Raw genomic sequence first — 17,605 nt, 5'->3', positions numbered from 1 at the left:
ATTTATTTAACAGTCTCTCTTGGTTCTATATTTTTTTTGTGAAACTATGCTACATACCATGTCAACACAATGCACATTAAAATGTCTTACTAGACAGCATATGAGGGGATGCTGAAAAGTTCTCATCCCAACCAACCAACTTCATAAATTCTGAGCGCTATTACGCCACTGTAGCTTATTTCGTTTAGGTGCCAATTTGCAGAAACGAAATTCTATGTTTTGTCATTGCTTCAGATCATTGATTGATCCGTATCGCTTCTTGGTTGGGCCGAGAACTTTTCAGCACCCCCCTCCGTGTAGACAGATGGAAACAAGGGTGGCTAATGAGGAAAAATGGCACATGAAGTCAGAAAGGGTGCATGAAAATGATCTCAGCTAGGGTAGGAGTTGATAAGCAAGTCCAGCTACGTATGTGCAGCTGGTGTTGGTTCTTTACATAGAAACATAGAAATAGACGGCAGATAAGGGCCACGGCCCATCAAGTCTGCCCACCCCAGTGACCCTCCCTATCTATCTTTGCAGATAGATCCCACCTGTCTATCCCATCTGGCCTTAAAATCTGGCACGCTGCTGGCCTCAATAACCTGAAGGGGAAGACTATTCCAGCGATCAACCACCCTTTCAGTGAAGAAGAACTTCCTAGTGTCACCGTGCAGTTTCTCGCCCCTGATTTTCCACGAATGCCCCCTTGTTGCCGCGGGACCCTTGAAGAAGAAGATGTCTTCTTCCACCTCGATGCGGCCCGTGAGATACTTGAATGTCTCGATCATATCTCCCCTCTCTCGACGTTCCTCGAGTGAGTAGAGCTGCAATTTCCCTACCCGCTCCTCGTACGGGAGCTCTTTGAGTCCCGAGATCATCCTGGTGGCCATTCTCTGGACCGATTCCAGTCTCAGCACATCCTTGCGGTAATGCGGCCTCCAGAATTGCACACAGTACTCCAGGTGCGGTCTCACCATGGATCGATACAGTGGCATAATGACTTCAGGTTTACGGCTGACGAAACTCCTGCGTATGCAACCTATGATTTGCCTTGCTATGGATGAAGCTTGCTCCACTTGGTTTGCAGACTTCATGTCTTCCCTGACAATCACCCCTAAGTCTCTTTCTGCTTCAGTTCTTGTCAGAATCTCGCCATTTAGGGTGTAAATCTTGCATGGATTTTGGCTTCCCAGGTGCATGACTTTGCATTTTTTGGCATTGAAGCTGAGTTGCCAGGACCTAGACCAGTGCTCCAGCAGAAGTAAGTCATGCACCATGTCATCTGCCATTGCTTTTTTGTCTGTTGTGCTTTTGCTCACCACATTGCTCAGTTTGGCATCATCGGCGAATAATGTTATTCTACCTCGGAGCCCTTCTGTCAAGTCTCTTATATAAATGTTGAACAAGATCGGGCCCAGGACAGAGCCTTGTGGCACTCCACTTAACACCTCCGACATTTCGGAGGGGGTGCCATTCACCACCACCCTCTGAAGCCTACCCCCAAGCCAGTTCCCAACCCATTTGGTTAATGTGTCGCCCAAACCTAAAGAACTCATCTTGCTCAGCAACCTGCGGTGTGGCACGCTATCAAATGCTTTGCTGAAATCCAGGTAGACGATGTCCAGGGACTCACCAACATCCAGCTTCCTCGTCACCCAGTCAAAGAAGCTGATCAGATTGGATTGGCAGGATCTCCCCTTAGTGAATCCATGTTGGCGGGGATCCTGTAGATTCTCCTCGTCCATGATCCTATCCAATTGGCGTTTGATTAGGGTTTCCATTAGTTTGCTCACTATTGAAGTGAGACTCACTGGTCTGTAGTTTGCCATCTCTATCCTGGAGCCTTTCTTGTGTAGTGGAATGACGTTAGCCGTCTTCCAGTCCATCGGGACGTTACCTGTACTAAGGGAGAGATTGAAGAGCGCGGATAGCGGTTCCGCCAAGACATCACCCAACTCCCTGAATACCCTAGGGTGTAGGTTGTCAGGCCCCATTGCCTTGTTGACCTTGATTTTTGACAGCTCGCAGTAGACACTGCTGGGTGTAAATTTGAAATTACTAAACGGGTCTACTGATTTAATCCTTGTCTGTGGTTGAGGGCCAATTCCCGGCGCCTCGCGGGTGAAGACTGAACAGAAGTATTCATTTAACAGTTGGGCTTTTTCCGAGTCCGTTTCTACATAGTCTCCGTCTGGTTTTCTGAGTCATACTATCCCGCCCGAGTTCTTTTTTCTGTCACTGATATACCTGAAGAAAGATTTATCTCCCTTCTGGATGTTCTTTGCTAGAGACTCCTCCATGCGGAATTTGGCCTCCCTAACTGCTGCTTTGACGGCTCTTGACTTGGTCAGATAATCTTCTCTGGAGTCCTGTGTCCCTGATTGTTTGTAAGAGATGAATGCTTTTTTCTTCTCTTTGATGAGGTCCGAGATCTCCGTAGAGAACCACTGTGGCTTGTTGTTCCTACTCCGTTTGCTTACTGATTTAACATAGCGGTTGGTTGCTTCCTGCATGGTGGTTTTCAAAGTTGACCACATTTCCTCCACGCTGTTGGTGTCTGCTTGGATTTGTAGCGCCTGGTGAACGAAGTCTCCCATGTCTTGGAAGTTTGTGTCCTTGAACTTGAGAACCTTGGTCAGTGTGGTAGATTTCGTGAAACCTTTCCTGAGATTGAACCATATCATATTGTGGTCACTGGAGGCCAAAGTTTCACCCACCGAGACCTCTGTGATACTTTCTCCATTGGTAAGTACCAGGTCCAAAATTGCCTGATCCCTTGTTGGCTCAAATACCAGTTGCCTGAGTCCTGCTCCATGCAAAGAGTTTAATAGCTTCCTGCTGCTGCCGGAAGCAGAGGAAAGCGTGACCCAATCCACATCGGGCATGTTGAAGTCACCTACCAATACTGTGTCCCCCCGCAAGGTGATATTCTCTATATCTCCGATTAATTCCATATCTAGGTCTTCTTGATGTCTTGGGGGTCTGTATACTACGCCAAGATACAGGCATTTGTCCTTCCCTCTGGCCAAATTTACCCAAAGGGTGATTAGCTACTTGGGGTTTTTTTTGTTTTTTTTAAAAATAAATCTTTATTAATTTTCAAATGTTAACAGTGCCATACAATGAATTTAAACATAAACACTACACAGAACGCACTTTAAATACAGAAATAAATAAATACACAAATGGAGCTACTTGTTGTTGGGTTTTTGTTGGTTGTTTTTTTTAAAGACTTGGAAGAAGAGCCAAGTTCTCACCTTCTTCCTTAAGTAGAGATAGTCTTGCCTTGAATGAAGCCTTTCCGAGAGTGAATTCCAGAGTGTGGGGGCTATTCTGGAGACGGATAATTGGCAAGTGCCAAATTTTGTGATGTCCTTTGGAGAGGGTGTGGTTAGGCATAGGGCTCATGTTACGAAGGTGCGCCAGGGCCTTTAACGCACGGAATTGCATGCGCTAAATTTCCGTACGCACTAGCCACAACCACCTCCTTTTGAGCAGGCAGTAGAGTTTCGGCTAGCGGGTGCTATAGCGTGCAATTAAACCTTCGTAAAAGAAGCCCATCCTCTTTGGGAGGACCTTAGCAACCCTGGTGCTATGTAGAAGGCGATTTCTATCAAGTACTCCCATTTTCTAAGGACCTTGAAGATCATTCCTATCAAAAACAATATTATATTAGATACACCAGATGCTTTTTTTTTCTTCTTTTGGCTGTATGCAGACAAGGATATGGCGATACTTGAGAGGGTCCAGAGGAGAGCGACACGAATGATTAAGGGTATGGAGAACCTGAAAGGTTTGAGAAACTGGGGCTCTTCACCCTGGAAAAGCGGAGACTCAGAGGTGACATGATAGAGACTTACAAGATTATGAAAGGCATAGAGAGGGTGGAGAGGGACAGGTTCTTCAGCGTACTAGGAACTACAAAAACAAGAGGGCACTCGGAGAAATTGAAAGGGGACAGGTTTAGAACCAGTGCTAGAAAGTTCTTCTTCACTCAGAGGGTGGTGGATACCTGGAATGCGCTTCCGGAAGATGTAATAGGACAGACTACATTAAGGGGTTTCAAAGAGGGACTAGATAAATTCCTGAAGGATAAGGGGATTGAAGGCTACAGATAAAGGAGGACACAGGAGCAAAATAAGGCATAGATAAAAGGGAAAGAGGGGTTTTTCAGGACATAAGGGAGTAGGAACCAACGGGCTAGACAAAAGATCACTCAACAGGTCACGGACCTGATGGGCCGCCGCGGGAGCGGACTGCTGGGCTCGATGGACCCTAATGTACAAGTACACGAGAGTTTAGAAACACTTGTAAAGCGCAATGGATAACAGAATAATATACCTGAGGTGTGCATGTCTAAAACTGCATTCAGCTATGTCAAGGCGTCTCAGTCCTGAGCCGCGGCACTGTTTCCTGTGCTCATCCAGAGATCCCCCCAGCTAGCTGTTCCAAATCACTACTCGTCTTTCTTATTAATTCCATTATATTACAGATTTCTGTTCCGCCATTACCTTGCGGTTCAATGCGGATTACGAAAAGAGTTATAGAAGGAGGGTTACAAAGTTAGATCAAAGATCGTTTCCAAGAGTGGGTCAGGTAGGATCAAGGGTTAGGGAGAGGATGGTAAGAATTAATCCAGTAAGGCTGAGCTGATGAAACATATTAGCTGGAATAAGGAAAGTGAAATAGGAATTTTCTGCTGGCTGTCAAGAGACTGAAGGAGATAGGAAAGGGGTGGGAGATAGTGAGGGTGGGCGGGGCCTACTGCTCAGTGTAATAGCTTCCTATTACACTGTAATTTATTGTAATGCAATAAATTAGATTTGAGCAGGGGAAAACTAGGAGGCATTTGGGAACAGCTGAGAAAAAATGTTTCTTGTCATACCAACTGATGGCAGCTGCTGGTCCTCTTTTTAACTGATATCAAAGGTTTCTGGATTTCATGTTTATATTATTTTCAAGAATTAATATTTAAAAGTTTGTTAAATTTTTTTTTTTTAAAGCATTTGTGATATTGGATTAATGAGCAAGGTGCCTTGTGTGACCAATTCTGCCCATCTTGGGGGTGGGTAGCGGCAGCAACTCTGGACTACGGCCCCTTTTATGAAGATGATTACTGCGGCAGCCCTTGGTAATTGCACCCGAAGCCCATTGGGAATTAACGGCTTCAGTGCTGTTGCCGTTGTAAAAAGGGGATAAATTATGAAGGGGGTGCGGAAAAGTTCTCAGCCCAACCAAGAAGAGAAGGACGTGGATATGGTTCAAAAAACCCAGAATTTTGTTTCTGCAAATTGGCACATAATGAAATAAGATAGCGCTCATTTTAGCTACAGTGGCAAAATAACGCTCAGAATTTAGGAAGTTGGTCGGTTGGGCTGAGAACTTTTCAGCACCCCCCTCGTAGTGTGAAAAGTTTCAGTGTCTGGTAACCAGAGCTGAGATAGTGATGTCATTATGCCTCATTCCACCAATAAGAGCCATCCTCAACAGTGATGTCACAATGGCTTGATTGTCCTATACTTGGCTCACTTTTATTACATACGAGGGGGTGCTGGAAAGTTCTCAGCCCAACCAACCACTTCCTAAATTCTGAGCGTTATTTGACCACAGTAACTGAAAAGAATGTTATCTTATTTTGTTAAGTGCCAATTTGCCAAAATGAAATTCTATGTATTGGCATTGTTTCAGATCATTGATTGAACCATATCCACATCATTCTGTTCTTGGTTGGGCTGAGAGCATAGTAACATAGTAACATAGTAGATGACGGCAGATAAAGACCCGAATGGTCCATCCAGTCTGCCCAACCTGATTCAATTTAAATTTTTTAAATTTTTTCTTCTTAGCTATTTCTGGGCAAGAATCCAAAGCTTTACCCGGTACTGTGCTTGGGTTCCTACTGCCGAAATCTCCGTCAAAACCTACTCCAGCCCATCTACACCTTCCCGGCCATTGAAGCCCTCCCCAGCCCATCCTCCACCAAACGGCCATACGCAGACACAGACCGTGCAAGTCTGCCCAGTACTGGCCTTAGTTCAATATTTAATATTATTTTCTGATTCTAGATCCTCTGTGTTCATCCCACGCTTCTTTGAACTCAGTCACAGTTTTACTCTCCACCACCTCTCTCGGGAGCGCGTTCCAGGCATCCACTACCCTCTCCGTAAAGTAGAACCTTTCAGTACCCCATCGTATAAGCACCAATTTGACTTGTTAAGCTAATATTCTATAAAGAAGAATAGATGCCTCCTTTCCTGTATAGAATTGACTCCAAATAAGCACATCCTTAGCGTCTAGAAAAAAGTAGGTGCCTCTTTATACAATTATCTCAGTGTGACTTATATGTAGCAATTGTTGAAAATCAGGATTTATGCATTCAGCTCCACTGCTGTCTGCATACTTCCTTTTGAATATTGGGCCATTTGCTATTAGCTTTTGAGTTTTAACCAGTGTGCATAAGCAAAGTGCACATAGGAGATTGCATCCTACACTACAGCTTTACCCTACAAAACCCAGGCTCTGGAGTGTTGCACAGAGAGGCAGCTGGAAGCACAGATCCTCAGTATATAATGGCAGGTGCTCTTACCAGAAAGCAAAGCAAAAGAATCAATAGCCAGGAGTAGAGGAGCCCTGGTCAGCACAGGATCTGCTTTATTGCTTCATGATTCACAGCTCAATTAGCAGAACAATTTAAAGGCAAACTCTACAGGGCTTCACGGATGCAGGCAGACTTTGCAAATATGAGGACAGTGCGAAGGGAAGGTATGGAATTTGGCGGGGTTTAGCTCAAGGTGAGATGTATTTAGGGTACAGTGGGGATATGATCCTCTAGCAGCATCTGGGCGCCCAGATGTTAGGGCACTTCAGTCTGGAAAAGAGACGGCTGAGGAGGAGATATGACTGAACTCTACGAAATCCAGAATGCTGTAGAACAGGAACAAATGGATCGATTTTTTTTTTTTTTCTCTATCAAAAATTGCAATGACTAGGGGACACTCGATAAAGTTACATGGAAATACTTTTAAAACCAACAGGAGGACATATTTTTTCACTCAGAGAATAGTTAAGCTCTGGAACATATTGCCAGAAGTTCTGGTAAGAGCGGATAGAGTAGCTGGTTTTAAGAAAGGTTTGGACAAGTTCCTGAAGGAAAAGTCCATAGTCTGTTATTGAGAAACACACGGGGGAACCCTCTGCTTGCCCCGGATCGGTTGCATGGAATGTTGATACTATTTAGGGTTCCGGAATCTTGCTATTCTTTGAGATTCTGCCTGGAATCTTGATATTCTTTGGGGTTCTAGAATCTTTTGTTACTCTTTGAGGTTCTGGAATGTTTCTACTATTTAGGGTTCTGGAATCTTTCTATTCTTTGAGATTCTGCCTGGAATCTTGATACTCTTTGGGGTTCTAGAATCTTTTGTTACTCTTTGAGGTTCTGGAATGTTTCTAGTATTTAGGGTTCCGGAATCTTTCTATTCTTTGAGATTCTGCCTGGAATCTTGATATTCTTTGGGGTTCTAGAATCTTTTGTTACTCTTTGAGGTTCTGGAATGTTTCTACTATTTAGGGTTCTGGAATCTTTCTATTCTTTGAGATTCTGCCTGGAATCTTGATACTCTTTGGGGTTCTAGAATCTTTTGTTACTCTTTGAGGTTCTGGAATGTTTCTAGTATTTAGGGTTCCGGAATCTTTCTATTCTTTGAGATTCTGCCTGGAATCTTGATACTCTTTGGGGTTCTAGAATCTGTTGTTACTCTTTGGGATTCTGGAATGTTGCTACTAGTTAGGGTTCCAGAATCTTGCTATTCATTGAGATTCTGCCTGGAATCTTGGTACTCTTTGGGGTTCTAGAATCTTTTGTTACTCCTTGGGATTCTGGAATGTTGCTACTCTTTAGGGTTCCAGAATCTTGCTATTCTTTGAGATTCTGCCTGGAATCTTGATACTCTATGGGGTTCTAGAATCTTTTGTTACCTTTAATACGCCACTGCCTAGAAGTTTAGGTGCCTTTTACAGAATCAGGGCCTATGTGACTTCCCAAGGCCACAAGGAGCAGGATTTCAACCCTCTGTGCACCTGCCATTTTGGAAGATCCCCCGTCTGATGACCAGGTTAGTCCATATCTACCATTACTATGACCGAGGCAGAGTGAGAGAGGAAGGACTTCCCCATGTACATTCACATGCTGCGGGGACTCCTGAGGAAGTGCTATAAAAATACCAATAAGAAAGACGTTTCAAAGGCAGTGACATACAACAATGTTAGTTCTGACACTTTCCATTCTGTTTGCTGCACAATCTTTCTTGATCGGTTTGTGGTGATGTGTGGGAGAGTCTTTATTACATTACATTACAATGTACTTATATACCGCAAGACCGTGAAGCTCAATGCAATGTACAAAAGAAGTTGAACAATGAGATGAATTAATTTAATTACCTAAATATTTGGTGAACAAATAAGTTTTTATGATGAAATAACACATAGTTCTGTGTGTGTCTAGAATGAGATTTCAGGCACTGGAATCCTTTATATCATAGATCTTTCATATACATAGGGGGTGTGGGAGGGAGGGAGGGAAGATAAAGAGATTACATGCATCCAGAGGCATTATAGCTGAGGGGTGGGGGGCGGGAGGGAAGAGGGGGAAATGTGCTTGTGCAGAGATTATACACACCCTAAATAATTGCAGCTCCAACAACCTCCCTCCCCTAGAGTCTGTATAATTATTCAGGATGTATTATCCTGGCTGTTTCTCGGGAATAAATTTCCTCCCTTTTTTATTACGCTACAAATGTCATACAATAACTGCTCTTAGGATCTATCCTTTATGGATAATAGATGTTTTATACCCTGTAAATTATTTTAAAGTTTTAAGGGTTTTGAATTTATAATGCTGTTGTAAGGATGAAAGGCGATGTTTCGTATCATAAAATTTGTAAATTGCCTTGAGTTAGGAGGAGATGCAAGCCATAAATTCCAATAAATGACCGAATGAACAATGGGATCACGTCAGGTTCTAAAATGAAGCTGCAGCTTGTCGTGTCACACCGGGCGCCGTACGAGTAGGAGCCAACTTTGCAAAATGAATACGGGTGCTAAACCCAATGGAAATGACCTCTCCCTGGACACAGTCAAGGAACTGGTTCAGTCTTGTGGGATGATCGAGCACCCTCACATCTGGCTCCTATGAGCCAACCTTTTTGCAGGGTTGGTCTTAAGATATTGGCTTTATTGATAACTTTCTACTTTAATTTTTTTAGGAACTAATACTTTGTTGCAGAGCTGATAGTGGGTCATCTTTTTGTGACCCATGTGACCCATCACACCTTTGACCCATGACCCACGGTGCATTTTCCCGGCACCAGACACAGTGTCGGCACATAAGGCTACAATTGATGAATATAGGCCTCTTGCTAACTATCATTGCCATATTTTTTGGGCGGGGCCTTAGGTGCCTAGGCCAATCAGGCCTTAAGCCCCTCCCCGGTGCATCCCACAATGCACTGGGAAGGGGCAGGCCCGCCATTCAGAGGACGGCTAGGCGACTTACAATTTGAAAATTATTGGTATACAAATTGGAGCGTTTATATAAGTGGAATATGGAATAAAATGAACCTTGAACCACCCTTTTTGATGGTGGGGTACAGTTCCCACTGCTGCTGCCTGTGCTTTCTGTGTTCTGCAGTTGGTGATATGTGGAAGAAATGTACATTGGTACTGCCTGCCTTTCTGTTTTATAGTTTAGTCCTTCATACCCCACCCATCTCGAAACATCTGAGCGGTTTACAGGATTGAAAATAAAAGCTAGTTATCTATAAACCCCCCCCCCAAAAAAAAAAAAAAAAAAAATAGTTACAAATTTTAAAAAAGAAAGAAAGAAAAAAAATCCTGAAAGCTTCAAGTCCAAAAATGTTATGCTCCAACCGCTGATCCCCCACCTGTGCACTGAATCCAGAGCGCCCAAATAATTGGCTGAGGCTAAGTGTCTTGTTTGAAAGTTCTAAGGCCATTTTTAAACCATGGAAACGGCATTTCCAATTACAGAACTGTTGCTAAATCATGACCGCAAAGGTCTCATGACGAATCAAATCCAAATGCAAAGAGTGATATGGAGGAATCGCTGGTGGGGGTCAGTAAGTACCCAAGTAGAAACGTAGGGTATTAAAAAATAAGATAGTAAGGATGTCCAGTAATAAATCTTTCAAATGGATGCCAAAATGTTAAAAGGAATACGGTAAAATACAGGGAGCTAATTCTTCTTCCTAAGAAGAGCAATTACAGTACGTGAATGCATTTTCTCTACCAGGCAATAATCCTTATGGCTGCATATCTTGTCATCATGCACCGTGAATCAAAGCATTACAATAATCCAATCTACTAATAAGCAAGATTCTTCCTGTAAATCAGAATCTGCCCCTTCTATGCCTGTTCTGTGGTGAAAGAGGTGGCGCTGCCAATCAAGATAAGTTAAATTTCTGTTAATAAGAAAGAAAGAAAGAAAAAAAAAAAATAATTAAACCTCATGGTTAGAAAAGATAAATTAAGATTAGGATATTACCCGAATGGGATCGATGAGGATTGTGCCTGATTGAGTAATATTCCCCGGTTGTTAGACTGAAGATCCCTTAAATCTGCGTACACAAAAGCGTGCGGAAGAATCGCACGAGGACAAAAAACGCTAAGACAAATGTACGCAGGATGTCAGTGCGCCAGATTAAAAGGTAACTTTAAAGCGCTCTGAAGGGGTGTGGGGGGGGAACCCCCTGATTTTACTTAGAAGTGTGGGTGCTGCTTTTGGGGGGGGAGGAAAACCCCCCCCACTAGAGAGGAAAGTGTAATTTTTCCCCAGTGTTTTAGTGAAAAACTACAGTTTCCTCTGTAAGTGAGGGGTTCTACCACCCCCAGCGGCAGTGGCAACTCTTCTAAATAAAGTGGGGAGTTCCCCCCCCCCCACACACACCCTCGGAGCGCTTTTAAAGTTACCTTTTAATCCGGCAAGCTGACGTCCTTCGCGCATTTGTCTTAGCGTTTTTGTCCACGTGCGATTGTCCGGCGCGCTGTAGTCCCGTCACCAAGTCTGCTGTATTGTCTTTCGCTTTGATCTCGGGGCTGTTCTGTGGTGGGGCAGTTTGTAAGAACAGTCAGAAAGCGGGTGCATGTTCTGTCCAGCCTTTTCAAAATGTTGCTTATGAAGACTCCGAGGAGTACAGAAGAATTTTCCAATCCATGTTCACCTTCCTGGGAGTGAAAATCTGGAATGATCTCGCAGAGACAGCAAGAACAGAAGCCGACCATGCCCAGTTCTGGAAAAAAACCTGAAAACTCTTCTCTTTGACAATTAATTTTATAAGATCTCCATACGCTCCAGTTCTTTTACTTAGTATGATTAGGTCTCCTCCTGCTTTCCCTCCCCTTTCCTCTGCCCTATCTACCCTTTTCCTTTTCAAGTTGCCTAGAGCCTGTCTAGGTTTGTGCCAGTTACAAATATTCGATTAGATTAGAACTAGAGCTTGTCCTTTTGCATTCTACTGGCCACTTTCCCTTCATCTCAAAGCGACCCTTACTGAAACTCACTCTCTGGATCCTCCTGTTGCTCAACTGCTTCTCGCCGAGTTTATTATTCGTTTCTTCCAAATTCTCAAATTGGTTAGCTTGCTAACCAGTCTTCTGTGTGGAGTGAGCTGAAAAGATTTATCAACACCCATTACCTACGTTACAGGTAAGTAACTACACTTTACTGCATCTCCCTTCCACCCTCCTGCACCCTGGTCACCTTGTCAAAGCAATCAAGTTTGACAAGCTGTTCCCCATGTGAACCTATGTCGCTTACAGTCCCGTAACTCGGGCTGTTTTGTGTCCCGCTTAGACCACAATGACAAATAGATATCTGAAATTCGGGGAGGTTCCCTGTGTCATGAATAGCAAATGCTATTTGTGAAGAGTGTGGTGGCCACGGCCAGATGGAATACCGAGCCACTTAGAGAGGGGTAGGACCTGCAGAAGAAAGAAGGGGCTGATGCTCCCTGTACAAGTCATTGGTAAGTCCCAATATGGAGTCCTGTGTTCAGTTCTGGAGGCGTATCGTGCTAAGGACGTTCAAATACTTGAAGCGGTTCGTACAAAAGCAATGCATACGGTATTGGGTTTGAAGTATGAAGAGAGACTTGATGACCTGGAGGAAAGAAGAGACAGGGGCAATTGAAATACTTGAAAGGTATTAACATACGAACAAACCTTTTCCAGAGGAGGGAAGGTGCTAGAACTAGAGGACACTAATTTAGATTGCAGGGGTCCAGCTCGGAATAAAGTTTCAGGAAGTACCTATTCACAGAGAGCGTGGTCGATGCACGGAATGCCTTCCCAGGAGAGGTGGTAACAGAATTTAAAAATGAATGGGATAAACACAAAGGAATCATTTATGGAAGACACAGAACCATAGGCCATTATTGAGATGGCTTGGGGAGATCCGCTGCTTATTCCTAGGACAAGCAGCATAAAATCTGTTTTACTACTTGGGATCTAGCTAGGTACTTGGGACCTGGGTTGGACACTGTTGCCAACGCCTTAGGTCTGTCCCAGTACAGCAATTCTTATGTGAGCCAAGTGTCGGACAATGAAGCCATTGTGACATCACTGATGAGGAAGGCTCTTAGGCATTGGTGGAATGAGGCATTATGACATCACAATCTCAGCTCTGGAATGTTGCTCCTCTTTGGGTTTCTACCAGGTACTTGGGACCTGGGTTGGCCACTGTTGGAAAAAGGATACTGGGCTTGATGGACCTTTGGTCTGTCCCAGTATAGCAATTCTTATGTTCTAATGTGAGCCAAGTAGAGGACAATGAAGCCATTGTGACATCACTGATGAGGAAGGCTCGTAGGCATTGGTAGAATAAGGCATTATGACATCACAATCTCAGCTCTGGAATGTTGCCACTCTTTGGGTTTTTGCCAGGTACATGGGGCCTGAGTTGGCCACTGTTGGAAACAGGATACAGGGCTTGATGGTCCTTCCGTCTGTCCCAGTATGGCAATTCTTATGTTAACTTATGTTAACAGATGGCAACACCAGTACTTGAGAAGCAAAGCCAGTGCAAGGCAGACTTCTACTATCTGTGTCCCGGTCATGGTTAGATTCAGCTTCGGTAGTAAGAGAACAAGGCCAGGACCTGGCAGACTTTTCTATGGTCTCTGCCCTGATCATGGCTGGACAGATAGGCCAGTGCCGGGTAGACTTCTACATTATTGCTCGAGTGACATCGAATGACTCTATTCTGCACCTACACATGCTTGCAGGGTTCAGGTCGAAGCCCTGGCATGGCCCACCGCTGCAATGACCGGTATGAAACGTGGTGCGATTGAGAAGACCTGTAAGTACGTTAAAAAGCCTCAGTGCCGGTTGGTCAGCGTGTCCATGAGGTACCTCTTCTGTGGGTAAAATGAGGGACTTCATTTTCCCACACGGGCCAATTTGAGCGCAAAGCTCTACGAAAGAGCCATAATTCGGAATGCGAAATCCATGCGCCATTTCCTTTTTGGGGTGTGAAGAGTAAACGTTAGGGGCTGCGAGCTTGGAAGCACGTAGTTTGAGATACGAGTAGGTGAACATATGGCACTGTCTGTTCTCTTTGTGCAGCTTTGCACATACAGCTTCCTTTTCCTGTTATCGCAAGGGAGCTACACACGGAGATTGTGTCTCTATTTAGCTCTGCAACAGAGCAAATGTCCCGTTTTTATCCATAAATGGCAGACCGTCAATGTGACATCATGATTTCCAGGCCATACAATTTCTTATATCCTGCAGTTTTCTGCTCTGATTTATTGCAACGCACAATATAATTGCAGGACAGTCAGTTTGAGTTACGACAAGATTTCTCGGATTAGAAATGGGTAGGCTGCTTAGTGGATTACAAGGACAAGAGAGAGGTCTTTTTAACATCTTTAGTTGCCTCCAATTCCTGTAAGGGACCGTGGACCAGCTGTTACGGTGGCAGGCCATCCTGGGGAGCAGGGGGGTGAATGAGTTCAGTTCCGAGGAGGAAAAGAACGAGAATTCGGTGTAATCCCTCGCTGTCATATGTGGCGGAGGAGAAATAGGGAAGAAAGGAAGCCTTTGGAATGAGAGCTTAGTCATGTTACCCCCCTCCCCCCCCCCCCCAAAAAAAAAATACAATATAAATATAAACTCTGGAATCTGTTGCTGGAGAATGTGGTGAAATCAGTTAGCTTAGCGGGGTTTAAAAAAAGGTTTGGATAATTTCCTAAAAGAGAAGTCCGTAGGCCATTATTGAGATGGCTTGGGGAAGTCCACTGCTTATTCCTAGGACAAGCAGCATAAAATCTGTTTTACTACTTGGGATCTAGCTGGGTACTTGGGACCTGAGTTGGCCACTGTTGGAAACAGAATACTGGGTTTGATGAACCTTCGGTCTGTCCCACAATTGATAGTTCTTATGTGAGCCAAGTATATAATGAAGCCATTGTGACATCACTGATGAGGTTGGCTCTTAGGCATTGGTGGAATGTGGCATTATGACATCACAATCTCAGTTCTGGAATGTTGCTATTCTTTGGGTTTCTGCCAAGGTACTTGGGACCTGGGTTGGCCACTGTTGGAAACAGGATACTAGGGTTTGATGGACCTTCTGTCTGTTCCAATACGGCAACTCTTATGTTCTTATGTGAGCCAAGTACAGGACAATCCAGCCATTGTGACATCACTGCTGAAGTTGGCTCTTAGGCATTGGTGGAATGAGGCATTATGACATCACAATCTCAGCTCTGGAATGTTGCTACTCTGGGTTTCTGCCAGGCCTGGTTTGGCCACTGTTGAAACAGGATGCTGAGCTTGATGGACCTTCGGTCTGTCCCAGTACAGCAATTCTTAAATAGGTTGTAAGGATCTCCCTTATCACTGCTGTGCATGGTGGTGCGGCTTGTTCGTCCAATCTTACGGTAGAATCGTAGCCTCGCGGGGTATAGGCGCTCTCTTACGGCAGCTGCGGTGTCTCTGCCTTGCAGTACGGTGAGCAGCCCGTGCTCCCGGCTCCGATCGCTGCAGTCTCGCCGGGCGGGCGGGCTCCGAGCTGGGGCGGGATGTGAGCTGCGAGCGCTGGAGGAGTCGGGGCGTCCTGCAAGCCACTTCCAGGGCGGCGGGGTTTCTCGGTAAGGTGTCCCCTAAGGAGGGAGAGAGCTCCGAGCCGAGCAGGTCTCCCCCTTCCCTGACCCACATCCCTTGCGAGCAGAGAGTGCCGACCCCCAAGAGGGACTCGATCAACTTCCCTTGCTTGTTGTTTTGGGGTACACAGACTATTCGATGTTGGGGTCCCGTGTATTTTTGAGCTACACCGTGTGATGTTCAGATGCACACGTTATTCTGATAACCTGCAGAGTGTTTGATGTTTCCGTGTAAGGCGCTTTGGGGTGCATAGTTTTAAAGTGGGGACGATGTGTTTTGGGGGTGTACAGGGTACTTGTTGTTACCATTTAATTATCTTGTTTGGGGGAGGGGGATACAGTGTTTGGGGGAGCACATGATGTGCTAATGTGTTTTTGGGGTGCACAATACATTTGCTTTTAGATGCAGTGTTTTGGGGGGTCTACAGCTCACTTAATGCTATGATGTCATGTGTTTCTGGAGTGCACCCCGTCTTTGTTGTTAGGTGCAGTGTTTGGGGGGTGTACAACGCACCTGATGTTACCTGTAGTATGCTATTGTGTTTGCTGTCCGGATGCAGGTGAATTAGGGTGAACAGAATATGCTTGCTGCTACAATGTAATATGTGTTTTGGGGTGCACAGTGTGTTTGTGTAGGAGACGTGTAGAGTGTTTGGGGGGGGGGCGTACAGAGAGTGTTACAGTGCAATGTGTTGTGGGGTGCATAGGATGCATCCCCTGTTTGATCTGGCAGTGTGGTGTGTTTCGGGGTACACTTCGTGTGTAATGTTCGAGTGCACAGTGTGTTTCTGAGTGTCCATCCTTAGTTTCCACAAGGCAGTGCAGAGCGTAGGAAAAGGCAGAACCGGGTGAGCGGAGCGGGACAGGTTAAAACGCGGACCTCGCGGGTCTCGGCCGCAAACGGGGGTGTCTCCCTCTGGCTCCTGCCACGATCCTTTCACACTTTGACAGTGCCTCTCCGAGACGGTTTTGCTCCTTTCCGTACAGATTGTTTGTCCAGAACGTGTTTTGGATTCAGTATGGTGGCTGGGTGGCTGTTTTGTGTCTACTTCGTAGTTCAGAATTCTAGTAGAGCCATTCCTATGTGTCCGGAGGAGGACTGGACTTTACAGATGGATCGGTCCTTTATTGAGGAGGGGGACCTTCCTAGACCAGTCTGACCCTTGATAATTTATCTAGCATTTGTGTGGCACAGTGGTTGAAAAGACAGCCTCGGCACCCTGAGGTTGTAGGCTTAAATCCACACTGCTTCTTGTGACCCTGAGCAAGTCACTTAATCCCCCTGTTACCCCAGGTATATTAGATAGATTGTGAGCTGGGGACAGACAGGGAGTACCTGAATAAATTCATGTAAACCATTCTGAGCTCCCTGGGGAGAACAGTATAGAAAATGGAATAGATAAAGAAATAATTAATCAAGGAGCGCTAAATTAGCGCCGAGCTTTAACCAAAAGGTGCAGCGGTTTTGTAATTATGGGGACGTTCTCGGTGCTTTTCGTTTTAATACTGCATTAAGTCTTGGGAGGCTTATGCAATGCATACTGGATTCAGAATGGTGCCAAAAATGTGCAGCCTCTGAAAACCGGGAGCAGTTATTTAGCGGCCCGTTGCGGTATGCGTTTTCAAGGGATCGGCCCCTGCTGTTTACTGCCTCATTATTCCCAGGAGAGCCAGAATATTTGGGAAGACGTTTCTATAACTGGATGTTAGCACACATTGGGATTGGGCGTCGCAAGTCCCTTCTTTAGTTATCTCTGCATTAGGGGGACGTGTAGACAAGACCAGGTCTGATTTCCGTGCACCGACCGCTGCGGAAATATTTACAAGGAAAGAGAGCTTGCCGGCAGCGAAGGAGCTAATTTATCGCTCTGCCAAAATTATTCCCGGGTGCAGAGCCAAAGGCTCCATCTACCTCTGCTTTTGTCTTCACCTCGTCTTTCCTCAAGAGTCTCTCTGCTTCTGCCAGGCTTATTTGATTCAGTTGCTACTTTTTTTTTTTTTTTTTTGTTATGTATTCATCACCACCTCCACTGCCAGGCTTTTCGTGAAGAAACATTTTCTAAATTTACTTGTGAGATTGCCCGGCTTTACGCCTGATATAGGGACTTCTTCTAAAATTGCTTTTTCACAGCAATAGATCTAATCTTTGTGCCTCAGTACTATATTTCAGCTCATTAAAATGTCTTTCCATCACGCCTCCTCCGCTCTCTTAGAGGACACGTTTTTCTCCAGGACAAAGGTTTTCTCAAGTTTGGGGATCCATGAGAAAATGTCTTATGTCACAGAGCTTGTGAGGTAAATCGGAAATCATTGTATTTATTATTACACTTCTCCCTCCGTACTCGCTGTGATAGGGGATTAACAGACCCGCGAATACGGAAAAACCGTGAATAACTTTTTCGTACGTCATTTGCTGTTTTCTATTAAAAACCATTGTAAATATGGTG

General features: G+C 44.9%; 1 protein-coding gene across 4 annotated transcripts in view; it reads left to right on the top strand.

Moving 5' to 3' along the window:
* The window catches only part of TP53I11 (tumor protein p53 inducible protein 11), a 90,480-nt gene that overhangs the window by 28,662 nt on the left and 44,213 nt on the right, over nucleotides 1-17,605 (top strand). Inside the window, exon 1 of one of the 4 annotated variants that reach the window (XM_033928588.1) lies at nucleotides 15,016-15,146. The exons of the other annotated variants lie outside the window; for them this stretch is intronic. The gene's annotated coding sequence lies outside the window, so the exon portion shown is untranslated. Of the gene's footprint in view, nucleotides 1-15,015; nucleotides 15,147-17,605 lie in introns of those variants that run through there. 4 annotated transcript variants of the gene reach the window in all.

This window comes from Geotrypetes seraphini, chromosome 19 (assembly GCF_902459505.1).
Source record: "Geotrypetes seraphini chromosome 19, aGeoSer1.1, whole genome shotgun sequence".
Lineage (NCBI taxonomy): Eukaryota > Metazoa > Chordata > Amphibia > Gymnophiona > Dermophiidae > Geotrypetes > Geotrypetes seraphini.
The sequence above is the reverse complement of the archived record's forward strand: the minus strand, read 5'-3'. Positions and strand labels throughout refer to the sequence as shown.